Source organism: Somniosus microcephalus, chromosome 11 (genome assembly GCF_052327205.1).
Source record: "Somniosus microcephalus isolate GS21.2 chromosome 11, FLI_Smic_1.0, whole genome shotgun sequence".
Taxonomy (NCBI): Eukaryota; Metazoa; Chordata; class Chondrichthyes; order Squaliformes; family Somniosidae; genus Somniosus; species Somniosus microcephalus.
In genome coordinates, this window is record NC_140997.1 from 217,927,988 (window position 1) to 217,949,557 (window position 21,570).

General features: G+C 47.7%; 1 protein-coding gene across 1 annotated transcript in view; it reads left to right on the forward strand.

Moving 5' to 3' along the window:
* LOC147111248 (uncharacterized) overlaps positions 1–12,583 on the forward strand; it is a 51,946-nt gene extending 39,363 nt beyond the window's left edge. The window contains exon 5 of the mRNA XM_086001968.1: positions 9,865–12,583. The gene's annotated coding sequence lies outside the window, so the exon portion shown is untranslated. The remainder of the gene's footprint in view (positions 1–9,864) is intronic.
* Positions 12,584–21,570: the final 8,987 nt, after the last annotated feature.

Genomic DNA, 21,570 nt, shown 5'->3' on the forward strand with positions numbered 1-21,570 from the left:
CACTCCGAAAACGAGCCGTTTATTCCAACTCTCTGTTTTCTATCCGCCAGCCAGTTCTCTATCCACGTTAATACTTTGCCCCCAATCCCATGAGCCTTAATTTTGCATGATAATCTTTTGTGTGGAACCTTATCGAAGGCTTTCTGGAAGTCAAGGTACACCACATCCACTGGCTCTCCCCCATCTATTTTACCAGTTACTTCCTCAAAAAATTCCAGCAGATTAGTCAAACACGATTTACCCTTTGTAAATCCATGTTGACTCTGTCCGATCCTTTCCCCATTTGTCAAGTGCTCCGCTATTTTATCCTTAATAATGGACTCTAGCATTTTGCCCACAACCGATGTAAGGCTTACTGGTCTATAATTCCCTGCTTTCTCTCTACCCCCCTTTTTAAATATTGGGGTAACATTAGCTACCCTCCAATCCACGGGTACTATTCCCGAGTCAATGGAGTTCCGGAAGATGATCCTTAGAGCATCTGCTATCTCCAGGGCCACCTCCTTAAGTACCCTAGGATGTAGTTTATCAGGCCCCGGGGATTTGTCGGCCTTCAGTCCCCTCAACTTACCCAACACCATATCCCTAGAGATACTAATTTCTGTCAGCTCCTCCCTCTCATTAGTCCCTATGTTTGCCGATATTCCTGGGAGGTTATTTGTGTCCTCCTTTGTGAATACAGAACCAAAGTATGAGTTTAATTGGTCTGCCATTTCCTTATTCTCCATTATATATTCTCCCGAATCGGACTGCAAGGGACCGACTTGGGATTTTACCAGTCTTTTCCTCCTGATATACCGATAAAAGCTTTTGCAGTCTGTCTTTATGTTTGCTGCAAGTTTACTTTCGTATTCTATTTTCCCCTTCCTGATTAATCCCTTTGTCCTCTTTTGCTGTATCTTGTACTGCCCCCAATCTTCCGGTCTGGTGCTTTTTTTTGCCAGTTGATATGCCCTTTTTTTTGATTTTATGCTGTCCCTAATTTCCCTCGTTATCCACGGTTGAGTCACCTTTTTAGGTTTATTTTTATGCCAAACCGGTATAAACATGTTCTGGAATTCTTCCATTCTATCTTTGAATGCTTGCCATTGTCTCTCCACTGTCAATCCCCCCAGAAACACCACCCAATCAATCTTACCCAATTCCCGTCTCATACCCTCGTAATTCCCTTTATTTAAGTTCTGGACCTTAGTCTCTGATTCAATTTCCTCACTCTCCATCTCGACTGAGAGCTCGATCATATTATGATCGCTCTGACCCAAGGGGCCTCGTACAAGAAGATTGCTGATAAGTCCCTTCTCATTGCACAATACCCAGTCTAAAATGGCCTGATCTCGAGTCGGCTCCTCGACATATTGGTCCAGATAACCGTCCCGAAAACATTCCAGGAATTCCTCCTCCTCAGAATTTTTACTAATTTGGGTAGTCCAATCAATATGTAAATTAAAGTCACCCATGATGACAGCTGTGCTCTTATCGCACGCTTCTCTAATTTCCCTTTTTATGCCTTCCCTCACCTCCATATTACTATTTGGAGGCCTATATATCACACCCACTAACGTTTTCCTCCCCTTGCTATTTCTCATTTCTACCCATACAGATTCCGTTTCATCCGAGTTAATATCCTTCCTTTCCATTGCATTAATCCCCTCCTTTACCAGCAATGCTACCCCACCTCCCCTACCTTTTTGCCGATCCTTCCTAAATATTGTATATCCCTGGATGTTAAGTTCCCAGCCTTGCCCACCCTGCAGCCACGTTTCTGTAATCCCAATCAAATCATACTTGTTTACCTCTATTTCCACAACTAATTCATCCACCTTGTTCCTAATGCTTCTAGCATTAAGATACAAAGCCTTCAGGCTTGCTTTTTTCACACTCTCATTATGAATTAGTTTGGCCCTTTGTGTTTCTCTCCTTTGCTTATTGCTTCTCACCTTTCTACCATCTATTTCTGACTTCATATGACTTCCCTCTTTTCCACTACCTAGGTTCCCATCCCCCTGCCAAATTAGTTTAAATCCTCCTGAACCGCCCTAGAAAATATTACCCCGAGGACATCGGCTCCCTCACAGTTCAGGTGTAGACCGTCCCCTTGGTACAGGTCACTCCTCCCCAAGAACTGGTTCCAATGCCTCGAGAATTTAAATCCCTCTCCCTTGCACCACTGCTCAAGCCACGTATTTAGCTTATCTATCTTACTCTCTCTAAACTTATTAGCTCGTGGCACTGGTAGCAATCCAGAGATTACTACCTTTGAGGTCCTACTTTTCAATTTAGCTCCTAACTCCCTAAATTCAGCTTGTAGGACCTCCTCCCTCTTTTTACCTACATCGTTGGTACCTACATGTACCACGACAACTGGCTGATCCCCCTCCCCCTTCAGAATGCTCTGCACCCGCTCCGAGACATCCTTGACCCGTGCACCAGGGAGGCAACATACCATCTTGGAGTCTCGAAGGCGGTGTATGGACGGTCCTCCGGCCTAATGGGGAGCTGGTGGTATGCCGATTTTAGGTCGATGGTGGAAAACACCCGGTATTGCGCGATTTGGTTAACCATATCCGCTATGTGGGGCAGAGGGTAGGCGTCTAGCTGGGTGCATAGATTAACCGTCTGGCTATAATCTATCACCATCCGCTTCTTTTCGCTACCCTTAACTACTACTACCTGGGCGCGCCACGGGCTGGTATTGCATTCGATGATACCCTCCTGCTTGAGTCTTTCTACTTCCGACGCAATGAACCGTCTATCCTCCCAGCTGTACCGCCTACTCTTAGTCGCTATGGGTCGACAGTTGGGTGCGAGGTTGGCGAACAGAGAGGGCGGCTTGACCTTCAGGGTAGCCAGACCGCACACTGTGAGGGGCGGCTGGGACCCACCGTAGGTAAGCGTGATACTTTGGTGGTGGCACTGGAAGTCCAGACCCAAGATCACGCTCACACAGAGATCTGGCATTATCAATAGTTTAAAATCTCTGTAATCATTGCCTTTTACCGACAACATAACCGCGCAGAAACCTGTAATTTTTGGGGTATGAGTCTTATCGGCCATGGCGATTTTGCCCTGTGTGGGGACTATCGTTAGAGAAAGTCGTTTTACCAGGCTAGGATGAATAAAGCTTTCGGTGCTCCCGCAGTCAATCAAGCATTTAACCTTGTTCCCGTTTACCTCTATGTCCATCATTGATTTAGACAACGGATGTGGCCTGGATTGATCCACTGTGATCGAGGCCACCAGTGGGTCCTGGAGGTCCGTGTAGTCGGGGCAAGATGGTGGACTCCATGAGGGTGGACAAGATGGCTTCCAAGATGGCCACTCCCACGGCGCGCACGCGGCGGTGGTGGAGTTGGAGGCGGGGTTCCCTCTGCAGACTTTGCTGAAATGTCCTTTCTTCCCGCATTTAAAACAGGTGCTGCCCTTCGCTGGGCACAGATGCCTGGAGTGTTTGTCCTGACCGCAGAAGTAGCATTTCGGGCCCCGATGCATCGCGGCAGTAGTGGGGCTCCTGGGTGGAGGCTGGGGCTCCGATGGTGCTGGGCTGGCCTGAGACCTGGGAGGTGAAGATGGCTTCCAAGATGGCGGCCCCCACGGCGCGCACGAGGCGGAGTGGGCCGCGTGGCCTGGGGAACAGGATTCAGAGTTCCTCTGGGCCATATCCAGCGCTGTGAGGCAACAGTGCTAACCACTATGCCACCGTGGCAGCACGGTGGCATAGTGGTTAGCACTGTTGCCTCACAGCGCCAGGGACCCGGGTTTGAATCCGGCCTCGGGCGACTGTCTGTGTGGAGTTTGCACATTCTCCCCGTGTTTGCGTGGGTTTACTCCGGGTGCTCCGGTTTCCTCCCACAGTCCAAAGATGTGCGGGTTAGGTTGATTGGCTATGATAAATTGACCCTTAGTGTTAGGGGGATTAAATACGTGGGGTTACGGGGATAGGGTGGGATATGTGTTGGTGTAGGGGTTACGGGGATCGGATGGGTTATGTGTCGGTGCAGGCTCGATGGGCCGAAATGGTCTCTATCTGCACTGTGGGGTTTCTGTGATTCTGTGATCGCGCTATGCCCATGGTCTGTTTTAAGTCCAGTTCCTCCTTTTCAAACAGTTTCTGCCGAATATAATTTGAACTGAGGCCCGCAATAAGGGAGTCTCGAATCAGCTCCTCCGTGTACACGATGGCAGACACGGCCTTACAGTTACAGTCTCTGCCCAGTACTTTTAGGCTTAGTATAAAGTCCTCTAGTGACTCACCATGCCGCTGCGTGCGAGTAGTCAGAAGATGCCTGGCGTACACCACGTTTATTGGCCGTGCGTAGTGGGCCTTCAGGATGGTGCAGGCATCCTCGTAGCTGGTGGCATCTTGGATGAGAGGGGAGACCCGATGGCTCACCCAGTTTCGCAGGATTCCCAGTTTCATGTCTCCGGTAGCAGTTTCGGCTGCGGCTATGGCAGTGGATGAGTTTGCAATGAAAAATTCGAAGCATTGGAACCAGTGTCCGAACTGTGTGGCTGCGTCTGAGGCATGGGTGTCCAGATCGAGGCGCTCTGGTTTCAGGAGAGGATCCATCTTGGTGTTTTAGTGATTAAAATTGATATGCCATCAATGACTCAAAGACAAGGATTCAACTGAAGGCTTTTAATCACTAAGAACATAGCAGCATAGCAGGTCTTCCCACATCGGGTTCGTCTGGTAGTGAGTGACTCATGCAGCTCCTGAGACCTTTATATGGCAAAAGACAGGGGCGTAGCCAATACACACAATAGGAACAAAAGGATGCGGTTCACACAATACAAGCAGGTAAAATACAAGCAGGTCTGATGAAGGCATATTTCATCACAATAAGATACTGTAAAGGGTTAATATCTTCGCTGAGGCAACCGTCACAAGAGCTTTACTTCCTGGACCATTATAAATGTGCTTGTTAAGTTACTTTGTTAATGGCCTTACGGAGTCGGCTTTGTAACTACGCTTGCTAGTTAATGCTCTCTGTTCTGGAAGCTTGATCAATACGGGGCAATTATCGATTATAATTGTGATTGTGTGTGGATGGGGTTAGGAACTTGTGGCGATACAATCAAAATCTCGGATGGCCATTCGGTGTTTGCTATTAAGAAGGTGTCCGTTTACGACCCCCCCTCTCCCCCGACCATGGAGACGAGCGTGTTAGGTGCCTTCTTGACAAACATATAGCTGCCTTTGCCACTACCAAGCACGACTGCGGGAAAATGGTGGGGGAAGAAGCAATAGAGGGACCACCCCTCATCCCTTCACCAAACAGTACCCCATTCCGAGAGAGGGCCACCCATACATTCGATCAATTATCGTAATTTAAATTCAGTTACTACTGCATGTTCGCCAGTTGTAAGGGAAACCCCTACCCTATTGTCTCGAATTCCAGTCAATTCTAAGGTTTTCTCAACTCCTGATATCTCCAATGGCTTTTGGTCTATTCCTGTTCAGAAGGACGATCAGTATAAATTTGCTTTCACCTTTGAGGACCAAAGCTACACCTGGACAGGCCTGCCGCAGGGATTCTACAATGGCCCCGACCATATTCCACTAAAGAATGGCGCCGGCCCTCAAGTCCTTTTCGTGCCCCGATTGTTTACTTCAATATGCGGACGATTTGCTGCTAGCGACAGGAAGCATCGAAGAACACCTACCTCTCCTGGATGAACTACTTGCACTTATTATGCGATCAGGGTTAAAGATTAATCCCCATAAAGCCCAGTTGGTTAAAGATCGTGTCACCTTTCTGGGAGTCTCGATCTCTCCCGATGTTTCATTCCCCTGATTTCCACAAAGTTGAAATCATTCAGAGACAGCCCCGGCCTATTTCGAAAACCGCCCTACGGTCGTTCCTGGGTCTGGTGGGATACCAAAGAAATTTCATCCCAGGTTTCGCAGGATTGGCAAAGCCCCTCTATGAGCTCCTGAAGCTTAAGGGTGAAGATATTCGCACAGGCTGGACAAGTACCCACACCCAGTCAGTGGGTAAGTTGTAATACAGGCATTGTTTATAGCCTCCCGGATCCAACCCAGCCCTTCCACCTGGAGGTCGGAGCAACTGAGCAGAGTCTTACCGCCGTCTTCTCTCAGGAGAGAGCTGGCCGATTGCAGCCCATCGCATATGCATCTAGAATCTTGCAAGGAGTGGAGAAGACTAACACGGCATGCGAGCGACACCTACTGGCCGGTTTCTGGGCGGTGCATCACTTTACTTTCATCACGGGACTGCAGAACACCATCTTACACAGTCCGCACATGTCATTAAACCTGCTGCTCAAACCAGGGGACTCCCTAATCTCTTCACAGCGGCTCAGCAAGTGGACACTTGAACTCTTGCAAAGGGACATCGACATTACCCCCAAAGCGACCACACTGCTGCTACAATTCTTAGCCTATGAAGGCGACCCCCATAAGTGCCTGCTACTTCTCATTGACTTTGACTCCCACCCCGTTGAGAGGGAACCAACAAAGGGGGCACCCGACGTCTAAGTCGATGGTTCCTCGTTTCACCTACAGGGATCACCGCACACTGGATACGCCATCATCCTACCAGACCGGACCATCAAGCTAAAATGCACTCGTCACTCCTTACAAAATGCCAAAATCGCGGCACTTTTGACAGCCATCAAAGAAACATCTGACCGCCCAGTTAACATTCGGTCTGACAGTGCCTATGCTATTAACACAATGCTGACCTTACTCCTGAATCACAAAAACAACTACTGTACGGTGGACGACAAACCCCTCACACACGGCCCCTGGCTACGTCTGCTCTGGGCATTTCTCAAGCAGCGTTCTCAACCTTGCTTCATTGGCAAGGTGGCTGCACATAAAACCTATGGCCCACACTCTGCAGGGAACGCAGAGGCAGACAGGGCCACCAAAGACGCCGCTGTTCATGGGGAAACAGAGATTCCACACACTGAACCATGCTGCCCAATCATTAGGAGCCCTGCCCTTGAACACATCGACCTAGTATCTTTGCAAGAACAATATCAGCCATACACCATAGTACGTGCCTGGCACGAGCAGGGCAAGCCCCTTCCTCAGCCCACGTCTTGCGCCTCCCAAATCATTTTGGCCCCCAGCTCTGACTCAACTGATCAGTTACTAATGTTCCAGAGAACGGCAGATGCCTGCGCGGCGGTACGTGTGCGAGGCACTACTCTCTCTGTTCCATTCCCACCTGATAGGCAGACTCTAGTCAGCCTCCACCACATAGAAACATAGAAGATAGGAGCAGGAGTAGGCCATTCGGCCCTTCGAGCCTGCTCCGCCATTCAATGAGATCATGGCTGACCATCCAAATTCAGCACTAGAGAAAATAGCTGCAACGGCATGGTGGCCTGATATGGGGAACACAGTAAGACTGTATGTATCACGGTGCCTGCCCTGTCTGCAGCACAACCCCCCATTACATACGAATCGAGCCCTCTTCAGAAGCGCCCCCCCCCCCCCACCCGAGCGGGACATTGGACCCACCTCCAGATTGATTTCATTGGCCCACTACCCAAAACACAGGTCAATTTTGCATACGGCTTGGTAGTGGTTGACCAGTTTACTGAATGGATAGAGGCATTCCCGTGTTGCACCAACACGGCACTCATTGCCGCTAAGATTTTATTGAGTGAGGTGTTCTGCAGGTGGGGACTCCCGTTACAGGTAGACTGCAATCAAGGGTCACACTTTACGGGGAAAATTTTTACCCATCTACAAGAAATCATGGGGATTAAACACAAACTGCATATCTCCCGCCACCCCCAGTCATTGGGTGTGGTGGAAAGGGGAAACCGGACCCTCAAAACAATGTTAAAAAAGTTATGTGCAGACCATCCCACTCAATGGGCTAGTATGGGGGGAATTTTATCAATGAGGGCACGTTGGGGGCGGAACTGCTGCTTGTCGGGTTTCAGTCCCGCCCCCAATGACGTCCGGCCAACCCACGCTATTTTCCCTTGATTGACCTTGTTAAGCCTGCCCTGCAGGCCAATTAAGGGAAAGCCGGTGACAGAGAACGTCAGTGTATGACGTTTCATCTGTGAATTGTCATCGTTTGACAGCTTTGAGAAGCTGTCAATCACTGACAATCTCTGTTCTTTGGTGAGTCCTTGTACTCAAGACTCACCAAACCTCTTTTGTGGGCAGAAAGCAGATGGCCGTTGCATCGGAGAATGCAGCAGTCAATCTGTCATCTCTGTTGTGGAGATAAGGGCCTAGAAATTGAGTGGGCTTAGTGCCCATTTTGCGGCGCTAGAGGGCATTGCGCTGGACTTACAGCTGGTTTTGAAATTGACTAGGGCCCAACATCGGCATTACACCGGTAGCGCTGCGCCGGCACCGATGACGTCATCGGTGTGCGCAGCGTCCCGGTTGCCGTGGTGACGGGCCCCAGCGCCGAAATTCAGTTGCGGCCGCCTCGCCCGTGGCAGCCGCAACTAAGACTCTGGCAACAGAGTCTTACACGACTTTGCGCCGGCGCATAAAGGTGGAGTGGCGGCCGGCCGCTTTCCCGCCGGCCGCCTGCCCGCACCTCCCTCCCCGGACTCCCCCACCCCCCCCCCCGCGGAACAGATGCTTCTCGGCTGCGAGCCCGGCACTTCCCCGAGGTGCCGGGCTCATTTTTGTGGCGATTTAACCGGCCAGCAGGCGGGTGCAGGCAGCTCCTCCTTAACTGAAGGAGGAGGCCTGCACTTCCCGAGCCTGCCGCACCGCATCGGGCGCCGCAGCGCCGGAATAGCGCCGCAATGCGGCGCGTAGCGCCAGTTTTCAGGCGCAAACAGCCTTCAGTAGCGCCGGCAGCCGTTTGGGCGCGGCGCTACTGAATTTTTGGCGCGCACAGCGCGACTTAGCACCGGCGCTAAATTTCCGGCGTTAAGCCCCGGCGCAGCGCAAACTCAATTTCTAGGCCAAGGAGCCTCCGGATGCCCAATGGTTGAAGCCTGCAGGAAGAAACAAAGGTAAGGAAACTTATTCTAACACTTTTCACTCACCTCCCATACTTACTTTTCCACACTTGCTCCCATCACTCACCTCCACAGCGCATTTTTTGACCCCTCTCCCTCCCGCAGACCCACTGCTCACCTCGCTGACCCTGGCAGGGTTTCCCGATGTCAGGAAGCCTGCACTTGTGTTGGTAAAATGGGGATAAGCCTCTTAACTGCCGTTTAACTACCTGTTAACATGCAGTTAAGTGGCTGTAATCCCCTTCCAGGAGAAGGGTCCCAGCGCGAGTTGGGGACCCGCCTCCTGGGAAGGTGGCACGGAGGGGGGTTGGGGGCGGGTTCGGTACCCGCTCCCAGTTTCTGCCATTTTCCTGGCAGTCCCGCCTCTAAACCCACCTCCCCAGGGCTGGCAAAATCGCCCCCTATGTTACCAATGTGTCTAATGGCAATAAGATCAACACCCCATAAGACGACAGGAGTCTCTCCACACCAAGCCATGACGGGTAGGCTAATGAGAACCCCGGGCCACATAACCCTAACCGGGACAAGCCCCCTAACACAAGAACTGTGTAGCTCTAACTGGTTGGTACAGATGGTGGATACACCAACCAAATGAACCGGCTTGTGACCCAAAACCTAGAAAAGCCAAAGATACAGGTTGAAAAGCACTTTGACAAAAAGGTACGGCCTTTCGAATACCAGGTGGGAGATACCATCATGGTCTTAAATTATGGGAAAAAGGAGAACGCCTTTGAGCCACAATGGAGGGGACCCTACCCAATTGTAGATAGGTTGAATCCAGCAGTTTATTTGATCCAATTCCCAGAAAAGAAGGGAACAGAAGCAAGAAAGTGGTATCACATAAATCAGTTAAAAACTGTGAGAATTAATATTACACCTTATCTTTTTCAGGTGTGATAAGAAGCTGCAATGACCAGCCAAGAGCTAATGGCGTTGCTAACGATAATTGGTCTAGCAGGCATCGCCGTAACTACTACCACCGCATACCGAGGACAAACCAAGGAAAACATGCTCGAACTTTGTGGGACGGAACCCCAGGTTCTTGGAGGAAGGAGATCGACCACCCACAATGACACATCGGAATTATATGAAAGAGAAATCCCCTTGTGGCTAAACACCAGTCAGACACGTTATGCGACGGTAGAGGTTAAGATAGCTTGCGGAACAATCAAAGGGAGAGTTCACATGTGGGAAATAAGGGATCGAAATTCCCCCATGGATCCACGTTCTCTCTCATATTTTGGTTGTTTTACAAGCATTTGTATTAATGGCATTGATAATCATTGTATATCGCTTGAAAGCTATGGTCAAGAAAGTAGAGACCAAGATGGCAATTGCGACCGCTATAAAGCCACACCTATCCTCCTCTCAAAATTTGTTGAAATATTATCCTAAGAGTAAAAGAATTTGAGGGGTTGATAAGGATATCTCTCCCTCAAGGCGGGGACTTGTAAAGGGTTAATATCTTCGCTGAGGCAACCGCCACAAGAGCCAGTTTGTTAATGGCTTTACTTCCTGGACCATTATAAATGTGCTTATTAAGTTAATTTGTTAATGACCTTAGGAAGTCGGCTTTGTAACTACGCTTGCTAGTTAATGCTTTCTGTCTGGAAGACACCATACACAAAGCCAGAGGAGATGGAGCCTAATCATGAGATTCGAACACAATGATCCAATCAGTGTTCTCGCTCAGGCCAACATCCCCAGCATCGAAGCTTTGACCACGCTCGATCAGCTTCGATGGATGAGTCACATTGTCTGCATGCCTGATACGAGACTCCCAAAACAAGCGTGTCGGAGCTCCGACACGGCAAGGGAGCCCCAGGTGGGCAGAGGAAACACTTCAAGGACACCCTCAAAACCTCCTTGAAAAAGTGCAACATCCCCACCAACACCTGGGAATCCCTGGCCCAAGACCGCACAAAATGGAGGAGAAGCATCCAGGAAGGCACCGAACACCTCGAGTCTCTTCACCGGGAGCAAGCGGAAGCCAAGCGCAAGTAGCGGAAGGAGCGCACGTCAACCCAAGCACCCCACCCACCCGCCCCTTCAACCACCGTCTGCCCCACCTGTGACAGAGACTGTAGGTCCCGCATTGGACTCATCAGTCACCTGAGAACTCATTCTTAATGTAGAAGCAAGTCATCCTCGGTTCCGAAGGGCTGCCTAAGAAGAAGAAGAAAGCAAAGTGAAGCCCAAACAGCCATCAACAGGGAATGTGACTAATGCATATTGAAAAATGGTATAAGAATGTTAACATCCAAACACACAGAAGAGATGACTTCAAAAAAGAGAGGGTGTCCGGCGAAGCCTTCCACGTCAGCGCGTTCTGCGTCCTTGATTGTACGGGAAGTAAAGCTTGTATTTTAACCAAATCATTACAGCCTGGACGATGTTTAGGCTTGGGCTGATAAATGGCAGGTAACATTTGCGCCACAGAAGTGCCAGGCAATGACTATCTCCAACAAGCGAGAGTCTAACCACCTCCCCTTGACATTCAATGGCATTACCATCGCCGAATCCCCCACTATCAAAATCCTGAGGGTCACCATTGACCTGAAACTTAACTGGACCAGCCACATAAATACTGTGGCAACAAGAGCAGGTCAGAGGCTAGGTATTCTGCGGCGAGTGTCTCATCTCCTGACTCCCCAAAGCCTTTACACCATCTACAAGGCACAAGTAAGGAGTGTGATGGAATACTTTCCACTTGCCTGGATGAGTGCAGCTCCAACAACACTCAAGAAGCTTGACACTATCCAGGACAAAGCAGCCCGCTTGATTGGCACCCCATCCAGCACCTTAAACATTCACTCCCTCTACCACCGGCGTACCGTGGCGGCAGTGTGTACCATCTACAAGATGCACTGCAGCAACTCGCCAAGGCTTCTTCAGCAGCACCTCCCAAACCCGCGACCTCTTCCACCTAGAAGGACAAGGGCAATAGGCGCATGGGAACACCACCACCTCCAAGTTCCCCTCCAAGTCACACACCATCCTGACTTAGAAGTATATCGCTGATCCTTCACTGTCACTGGGTCAAAATCCTGGAACTCCCTGCCTAACAGCACTGTGGAAGTACCATCACCACACGGACTGCAGCGGTTCAAGAAGGCGGCTCACCACCACCTTCTCAAGGGCAACTAGGGATGGGCAATGAATGCTGGCATTGTCAGCGACGTCCTGATCCCTTAAACAAATTCTTTAAAAAAAGTTTGTGTAATGCATGCTGTGTGTGTTTAATAAACTGTTCTGGTTTACTAAAGTGAGTACCCTTTGTCATCACCATTTATGCCAGTCGAGTCGATGTAAATAAGGCATTTAAAACTGCTTACAATACAAAGGGGGATTGACAGGATAGATGCTGAGAGGTTGCTTCCCCTGGCTGGAGAGTCTAGAACTAGGGGTCACAGTCCCAGAATAAGGGGTCCGCCTTTTAAGACTGAGATGAGGAGGAATTTCTTCACTCAGAGGGTTGTGAATCTTTGGAATTCTCTGCCCCAGAGGGCTGTGGATGCTGAGTCGTTGAGTATATTCAAGGCTGAGAGATAGATTTTTGGACTCTAGAGGAAACAAGGGCTATGGGGATCGGGCAGGAAAGTGGAGTTGAGGTTGAAGATCAGCCATGATATTATTGAATGGCGAAGCAGGCTTGAGGGGCCGTATGGCCTACTCCTGCTCCTAATTCTTATGTTCTTATATATTAATAAAACAGGGGCTCTGTAGGATAGAGTGTACCTGTAGGATTTAGTAAACATTATTAAGATTCTATAACCATTATTATATAACTATAATATGTGAAATTGTATGTTAAAAACCTAAAAAGCCTGTATAAAATGGCGAATGGCTGAGAAACAAAGCAGGGTGGGAATTATGCCAACCTGACTAAACTCTGTTAGAAATTGATGTAATTCTGTAAAATGGTCTGTTAAGTAAACAAGGAGATAGTGGGGAACAAGAAATTCAGCAACATTGCAAAAGAAGATAGGGGGCAGGGGACAGTCACCACTCAAAAATGCAGAAACCGGCTAAACAATGAGCCGATTAAAAAGCAAAAAGACATCTGTGAGAACTTAGTGTGAAGGTCATTCTCAGATAAGGATAGCTTGTTTACTAACTGCCATGTAGGCAAAACGGAGGAAAAAATGGTATAAATGAACAGCGATTGAACACTGAAAGCAGCGCGAAACCAGAGGATGAGAAGCTTCAGTCAACAGAACACAGCAAGAGAATTAAAGAGACTGCGCCACAGTCACTCGGAAGGAACGCCGGGGTTCGATGAACAGACTGCGACTATCTTCTTGTTAAGTATTACTTCTTTGTACAGGATGTTTAATGCTTAATAAGCCTGTTTTACTTATACACAATATACCTGGACCCGGAGTGTCACGGACAAATTAATTCAGAGCTTTTAAAAGCTCCAGCTCTAAATCAGAAGCCAAATTATACCCACATGCAACTCAAATCCAAATATTATAGTACTTTGTGATGTGAATGACATCAGGCAATAAGTGCACTGCTCATTTAAGAGATGTTATTGTAGGCGTGTCCAAGCTGTTTATCTTTGTGGACCACTTAATTGCACAGCACTGAGTCTCCTGGGTCATGTATAAAGTTTAAAGCAATGTTCCCATTAATTTGCATATATATCAAGCAGCTTAGCCACTACCAAGCCTTAGCTTTCTGATTTAGGGTATATTGAGGGCACAGTGCTAAGAGCAGCCATTTCACACCCATAAAATTCAAGCAAGACAAACCAGAGTGTAAGAAATAATAATGCAAATCGAACTGAGTGTCAGGATGCCAAGGCACGCGGGGCTGCAGGTGTATTTCGGCCATCCTTGAGTTACTGTATGTATAATGGAGATGGTTATTGATCAGTGTAACGAACATTATCATTTTAATATATATTTCTATGAAATATTGAGACCTAGTGACTATTTACAACACAGTATGATACATGTCAGGTGAATTCTTCAAGGGAGAACCAGACCAAATACAATAAGTTGAGAGGGGAAGTGAAGATGAAAATAAGATTGGCAAAGAGAGAATATGAGAGTAGAATGGCAGTTAACATAAAAGGGAACCCAAAAGTCTTCTACCGGCAGGTAAACAGTAAGTGGGTCGTAAAAGGTGGGGTGGGGCCTAGCAGGTGATATATGCTTAGAGGCACAGGGCAAGGCTTGAATACTCAATGAGTACTTTGTATCGGTGTTTACTAAGGAGGTGAATGCTGACAAAATATCGGTAGCAGTGGAAAAGGTAGAAGCAATGGAAGGGGTGAAAATTGATAAGACAGGATGTACTAGAAAGGCTGGGTATGCTGAGAGTGGATAAGTCGCCTGGTCCAGATGCTCTGCATCCCAGAATGCTAAGGGAATTGGGTGTAAGGACAATCCTAGTAACTACAGGCCGGTTAGCTTAGCATCAGTGGTGGGTAAAGTTTTAGAAACAATAATCAAGGAAAAAATTAACGGGCACTTGGAGAGGTTTAAACTAATTAAGGAGAGCCAACAAGGATTTGTAAAAGGCAGATCATGTTTGACTAATCTAATTGAATTTTTTGATGAAGTAACAGGGAGGATTGATGAAGGGAATGTTGTCTACATGGATTTTCGGAAGGCGTTTGACAAAGTACCACATAGAAGGCTGGTTAACAAAATTGAGGCTCATGGATAGGTGGGTCAGTGGCAGCTTGGATAAGGAATTGGCTTAAGGACAGAAAACAGCGAGTTGTGGTAAATTACTGTTTTTCAGACTGGAGGATGGTAGACAGTGGTGTTCCCCAAGGGTCAGTGCTTGGGCCACTGATTTTTTTGACATATATGAATGACCTGGATTATGGAATACTGAGCAGAATTTCTGAATTTGCCGATGACACTAAACTTGGGGGTGTGGCAAACAGTGAGGATGATACCAATTGACTGCAACCGGACATAGAAAGGCTAGCAGAATGGGCAGACAAGTGGCAGATGGAATTTAATACAGAGAAGTGTGAGGTGATGCATTTTGGCAGAAGGAACAGGGAGAGGCAATATACACGTAATGGCCCAGTTTTAAAGAGTGTTCAGGGACAGAGGGACCCAGGAGTTAATGTGCATAGGTCCCTGAAGGTGGCGGGACATATTGAGAGAGTGGTTAGCAAAGCATATGGAATCTTGGGCTTCATAAATAGAGGTATTGAGTACAAAATAGAGAAGTTATTCTGAACCTTTATAAAGCACTGGTTAGGCCACAACTGGAGTATTGCGTCCAGTTCTGGTCACCACACTTTAGGAAGGATGTGAAGGCCCTTGAGAAGGTGCAGAGGAGATTTACCAGAATGGTTCCGGGGATGGGGGATCTTAGCTACAAGGACAGATTGGAGAAGCTGGATTTGTTTTCATTAGAGCAAAGGATGTTGAGGGGTGATTTGATAGTGGTGTACAAGATTATGATGGGTTTGGATAGGCTATATGGGGAAAGGCTGTTCCCACTACTTGATGGTACAAGGACTAGGGGACACAGATTTAAGGTTTTGGGCAAGAGATACAGGGGGGATGTGGGGAAAAACTTTTTTACGCAGCGAGTGATGAGGACCTGGAACTCGCTGCCGACGGATGTGGTGGAAGCGGAGACGCTCAATGTTTTCAAGGGGAGACTGGATAGACACTTGAGGGAAATAAACTTGCAGGGCTACGGGGATAGAGCGGGGGAATGGGACTGACTGGATTGCTCTGCAGAGAGCCGGTGTGGACTCGATGGGCCGAATGGCCTCCTTCTGTGCTGTTATGACTCTATGAGAATGATTGGTTTATCAGCAGTTCTGAATCGAGGTGGCCGAACATTAAAGCACAACATTCTGTACCAGCCAAATATTTTTCAAGCAGTTCAAATCCTTGATATGACAAGTAATATTGAATAATCAGCATATTAAGAAAAGTGTTCTATAATCTTCCATTTGACACACAATATACATCAACATCCAGAAACCCCACATTATCATCAAAATTTCAATTCAGATGCAATGCCCTGTGCCATGGAGCTTTTCTTTTCTTTATTAGTTCCTGGGATGTGGGCGTCGTTGGCAAGGCCAGCATTTATTGCCCATCCCTAATTGCCCTTGAGAAGGTGGTGGTGAGCCGCCTTCTTGAACTGCTGCAGTCCTTGAAGGAGCTCCCTTAATGCCGTTAGGGAGTGAATTCCAGGATTTTGACCCAGCGACGATGAAAGAACGGCGATATATTTCCAAGTCAGGATGGTGTGTGACTTGGAGAGGAACTTGGAGGTGGTGGTGTTCCCATGTGCCTGCTGCCCTTGTCCTTCTAGGTGGTACAGGTCGTGGGTTTTGGAGGTGCTGCCGAAGAAGCTTTGGCAAGTTACTGCAGTGCATCTTGTAAATGGTACACACTGCAGCCAAGGTGCACTACTGGTGTGAATGTTTAAGGTGGTGGATGAGGTGCCAATCAAGCGGGCTGCTTTGTCCTAGATGTTGTCGAGCTTCTTGAGTGTTGTTGGAGCTGCACTCATCCAGGCAAGTGGAGAGTATTCCATCACACTCCTGACTTGTGCTTTGTAGATGGTGGGAAGGCTTTGGGGAGTCAGGAGTGAGAACCAGAATACCCAGGCTATGACCTGCTCTTGTTGCCACAGTATTTATGTGGCTGGTCCAGTTAAGTTTCTGGTGATGGTGACCCCCGGATGTTGATGGTGGGGGATTCGGTGATGGTAATGCCATTGAATTTCAAGGAGTGGTGGTTAGACTCTCTCTTGTTGGAGAGAGTCACTGCCTGGCACTTCTGTGGCACAAATGTTACTTGCCATTTATCAGCTCAAGCGTGAATGTCGTCAGCTGCATGCGGACATGGACTGCTTCATTATCTGAGGAGGTGCGACTGGAACTGAATACGGTGCAATCATCAGCAAACATCCCCACTTCTGATCTTATGATGGAGGGAAGATCATTGATGAAGCAGCTGAAGATGGTTGGGCCTCGGACACTGCCCTGAGGGACTCCTGCAGTGATGTTCTGGGGCTGAGATGATTGATCTCCAGCAACCACAACCATCTTCCTTTGTGCTAGATACGACTCCAGCCAGTGGAGCGTTTCCCCCCTGATACTCATTGACTTCAATTTTACTAGGGCTCCTTGATGCCACACTCAGTCAAATGCTGCCTTGATGTCAAGGGCAGTCACTCTCACCTCACCTCTGGAATTCTGCTCTTTTGTTCATGTTTGGACGAAGGCTGTAATGAGGTCTGGAGCCGAGTGGTCCTGGCGGAACCCAAACAGAGCATGGTGAGCAGGTTATTGGTGAGTATGCACCACTTGATAGCACTGTCAACGACACCTTCCATTACTTTGCTGATGATTGAGAGTAGACTGATGGGGCGGTAATTGACCGGATTGGATTTGTCCTGCTTTTTGTGGACAGGACATACCTGGGCAATTTTCCGCTTTGTCAGATAAAGGCCAGTATTGTAGCTGTACTGGAACAGCTTGGCTAGAGGCGTGGCTAGTTCTGGAGCACAAGTCTTCAGCTCTACAGCCGGGATGTTGTCGGGGCCCATAGCCTTTACTGTATCCAGTGCGCTCAGCCATTTCTTGATATCACATGGAGTGAATCGAATTGCTGAAGACTGGCTTCTGTGATGGTGGGGACCTCAGGAGGAGGCCGACATGGATTATCCACTCGGCACTTCTGGCTGAAGATGGTTGCAAACGCTTCAACCTTGTCTTTTGCACTGGCATGCTAGGCTCCTCCATCATTGAGGATGAGGGTGTTCATGGAGCCTTCTCCTCCCATTAGTTGTTTAATTGTCCAGTTCCAGTGGACCAGTTTCTGTGCCAGTTTCTACATGGCATGTTTTCTATTTCATCCATGTCAGGTGAATGGAGGACAGGCACTTCTCTAAAGATATGAAGGTGAATTTGGCCAGTATGTTATTGCTGGTTACTCTTGTGGAATCTGTGGTGTACAGCACCGCTGATTGTAACATGGAGGTGAGTTTGGATTTTCTTTTGGTTATCAGAAATCTGTTTCAGTTAGTTATTGTCTGAAAGCGATTTCTGCATCTGCCATTAAGATAGGAAAAAGCTCAGTGTGTTTGGTACCAGTGCACTGTACCACACACACGATAAGTTTCTAATCTCAGATTTATCATTGGGAGAAGGCTGAAGGTGGAAACCAGGGGCTGCTTATACCTCACCGTTAGTAAGGTCAGCATGTTGACACACCAAGTTGGAGCATGATGCAGTGACTTGGAGTGGTGCGATGTGACGTTGCGTGCAGAATCCTCCACATTTAAGATCCTGATCTCAACTATGACAGCGAGAGGAGAATGTCAAGTCAGTGCCAGGCTTTTCTACACTTCAGGGGGTGGGAGAAATTGTAGAGTCGTCCCTGAGCTGCTTTCCAGTATGTGCTAGTTTGTTAGGCCACCGGCGTTATCAGGCGATTAAGTTACCCAGCCCCTCTCTTATGCAGTTGGTGCATTGCTCGCAAGACTGGGTAATAGGGACAAAAATAAAAGAAGGTTTATGCTTATATACTTTTTTTTTGAAGTGACATTGTGAAGGCCTTTCTGCGGGTAGCCTGCCTATTCTCTGAGTCAGAGAATAGTTCATTGCTCAGAGATTCCTAAGGAGGGGGAAAGAATCATAGAATTAGTTCTAAAGGATAAATATTCTCACTCGACTATCACCATGCTCATGTGACATCATCTAGTCTGCTCTGCCCAGCTATATGCAAAACAGTAACCCTGGTGGAATAGTATGTTATGCACAATATATAACTTAATTTTTTTTTAAATGATCTGTTCTCCCATCAGTACTGAAATGAACAAATAACATACACAATCCCTTTGCTTCTTCTTCTTCTCAGGCAGTCCCTCGGAACCGAGGATGACTTGCTTCCACATTAAAAATGAGTTCTCAGGTGACTGATGAGTCCAATGCGGGACCTACAGTCTCTGTCACACGTGGGGCAGACGGTGGTTGAAGGGGCGGGTGGGTGGGGTGCTTGGGTTGAAGTGCGCTCCTTGCACTGCCTGCGCTTGGCTTCCGCTTGCTCCCAGCGAAGAGACTCGAGGTGTTCGGCGCCTTCCCGGATGCTTCTCCTCCACTTTGTGCGGTCTTGGGCCAGGGATTCCCAGGTGTCGGTGGGGATGTTGCACTTTTTCACTGAAATGAACAACTAACATACACAATCCCTTTGCTAGAGGTGCAATGACATGAATGCAGCAAAGGACTGTGTTCATTATATTTAAACCACCAAGGGGCACCCTGCTGGAAGTAAACGTCTCCACACAAAACAGTGGTCTCTATCTTTTGTAACAAGCGCCCTTGTCAGTTTCAGTCCTTGTAGACTGGGTGAATCATTGCATGCTCTTCCTTGCCAAATTTATTTGCCAATTTTTCTCTGTTAATCTGAGGGCCTTGTATATGCAATTACTTCTGGCAAGAAGTGAGTGAAATGTCACATTTCAAATTATGTTGCTGCCGTCTTGCACCTCTAGCGGTAGGACGGTGTTCTCTTGCATTTAATGTCTACAAGGTCCATTGTTGTCAGTTTTTTTGATTCAGATTGGTGGACTGGCAAGCAGCAAGCAAAGCATTCAGTGCAGCACTCAGCACTGCACAGAATTCAAAGCACAAAATACTTCCTACAATTATCTGCTTTTCAATCCTAAATTGTCATTGGAGGACAAGAAAAAAGTATCCGTGAGTGTTGCATGAATAAAGTGTAGGAGGACAATTACTTTGGTATATGTGTGTGTATAGTGTTATGTTATTGTAAATGCATTCTTGTTGAATGCAGTTATGACATTGCTGACCAGAGCAATTCTTCCTCCAAGATTGGGAATGAATTGCAGATGTGCACTCAACCTACCCATTCATAAGTCACCTCATTCAAGAGAGGAAGGAAGAAGCAACAAATAAGCAATAAACAAAAGCAACTTGGGGTGTTACACTAAAACCATGTGTGGGTTGCTGTGGGTATGGCAAATACCTGTCTTCTGCTTAACAGTGACAACCAGGCTGAGGTCAGGACTGTAGAGAGCTAGGGTTCCTGCTCCTGATCACTGCCCACTGCTAGAAATTCTTAACAGTGGGTGAGGAAAGCATTGGGCTGAGACTCCAATGTGCGGCATCATATGAGTTTTTCCAACTCTAAGTTCTTGATTCCAGTTATACTATCAGGCATAAGTGGAACATTGGGCGGGGGTGGGGGGGAGGGAGGGAGGAATGGGGATGTGTTTTCTTCCAATTTTTTGACATGGGGTTATGTTGCCCTCTTCTCCCCACTCCATATCCTGACCCCCCAGCTCTTTAGCTGTGATTGCATCTCTGCTGTCAGGTGAGATCACACACTTCACCAACAAACAGGGAGGCTAAAGTTGCCAAACTGATGAACCCAACCTGCTCTCAGATGCCAAGCAACTGTGCCGAGTGTGGCATTGGGGGCACATCAAGTTACCCATTCCACAGAGAGGAAATGGTGCCTGCCATAGACCGACCTAAAAGAAAGAACATTAACAAAAAAAGCCAAGACTGGGTAGGGAGAGATGCAAAAGGCAGACCAAAAAAAAAATCTGTTACGGCAAGCAAGAATAAGTGACTGATGTATGGCCTAAGGAAGCTTTTACCGGGATTGACGTTACAGAAAGGTTTATCCTGGAATAATAATTCAAGAATGTGGCGTGCTATTTATATGTTGTTCCCCTGTTAAGGTCGCCAGCTCTGGTTGGATGTATTCCTGGAGGTGTCATCACATGTCGCCCCACCTCCCACACTCCTGCTATTGGTCGCCCAACAGGTCCATACGTGCAATGCACGGCCTCCCCAGCCAATCGTAAAGCGAATAGACTCTTCATTGCCTGATTGGATGATTCTTGACTGTCAGTCAAACAACCTTTCTTCCCATCTCTAATATTTTTTATAACTAATGAACAAAAGTGTTCAAAGAAAATGTTTAAAAATACATTGTTATCAAATCAAATCAACTTTTATTGTCATTGTTAGTGCACAAGTGCAGTACAACGAAATGTAGGCTTGCGGCTCCCGAGAGTGTACATTTAGATTAAGACATTTAAACATTCAACATACATTTGGCTTGTAATACATTAACATAAACATAACCATAATAAAGTGCATTGGCAGATGTGCAGGCTTTAGAGTTTATTTGTGGAGTTCAGTAGGATGACAGCCCTGGGAAAGAAGCTGTTCCTAAATCTGGTCGTACGGGTGCGAATGCATCTGTAGCGTCTCCCAGATGGCAGGAGGGCGAACAGACTGTGGCTGGGGTGGGTAGGGTCTTTGATGATGGACCGTGACCTCCGTAAACAGCGTTTCTGGTATATGTGCTCTATGGTCGGTAGCCGGGTGCCGGTAATGCGTTGGGCAGTTTTGACTACCCGCTGCAGGGCTTTCCGGTCATAGGAGCTACAGCTGCCATACCATACTGTGATACAGTTCGTCAGGATGCTCTCTATTGTGCAGCGGTAAAAGTTAGAGAGGATCAGGGGTGACAGGTTACATCCCTTCAGCCTCCTTAGGAAATATAGGCGCTGCTGGGCCTTCTTCACCAGAGAGGAGGTATTGAGGGACCAGGAGTG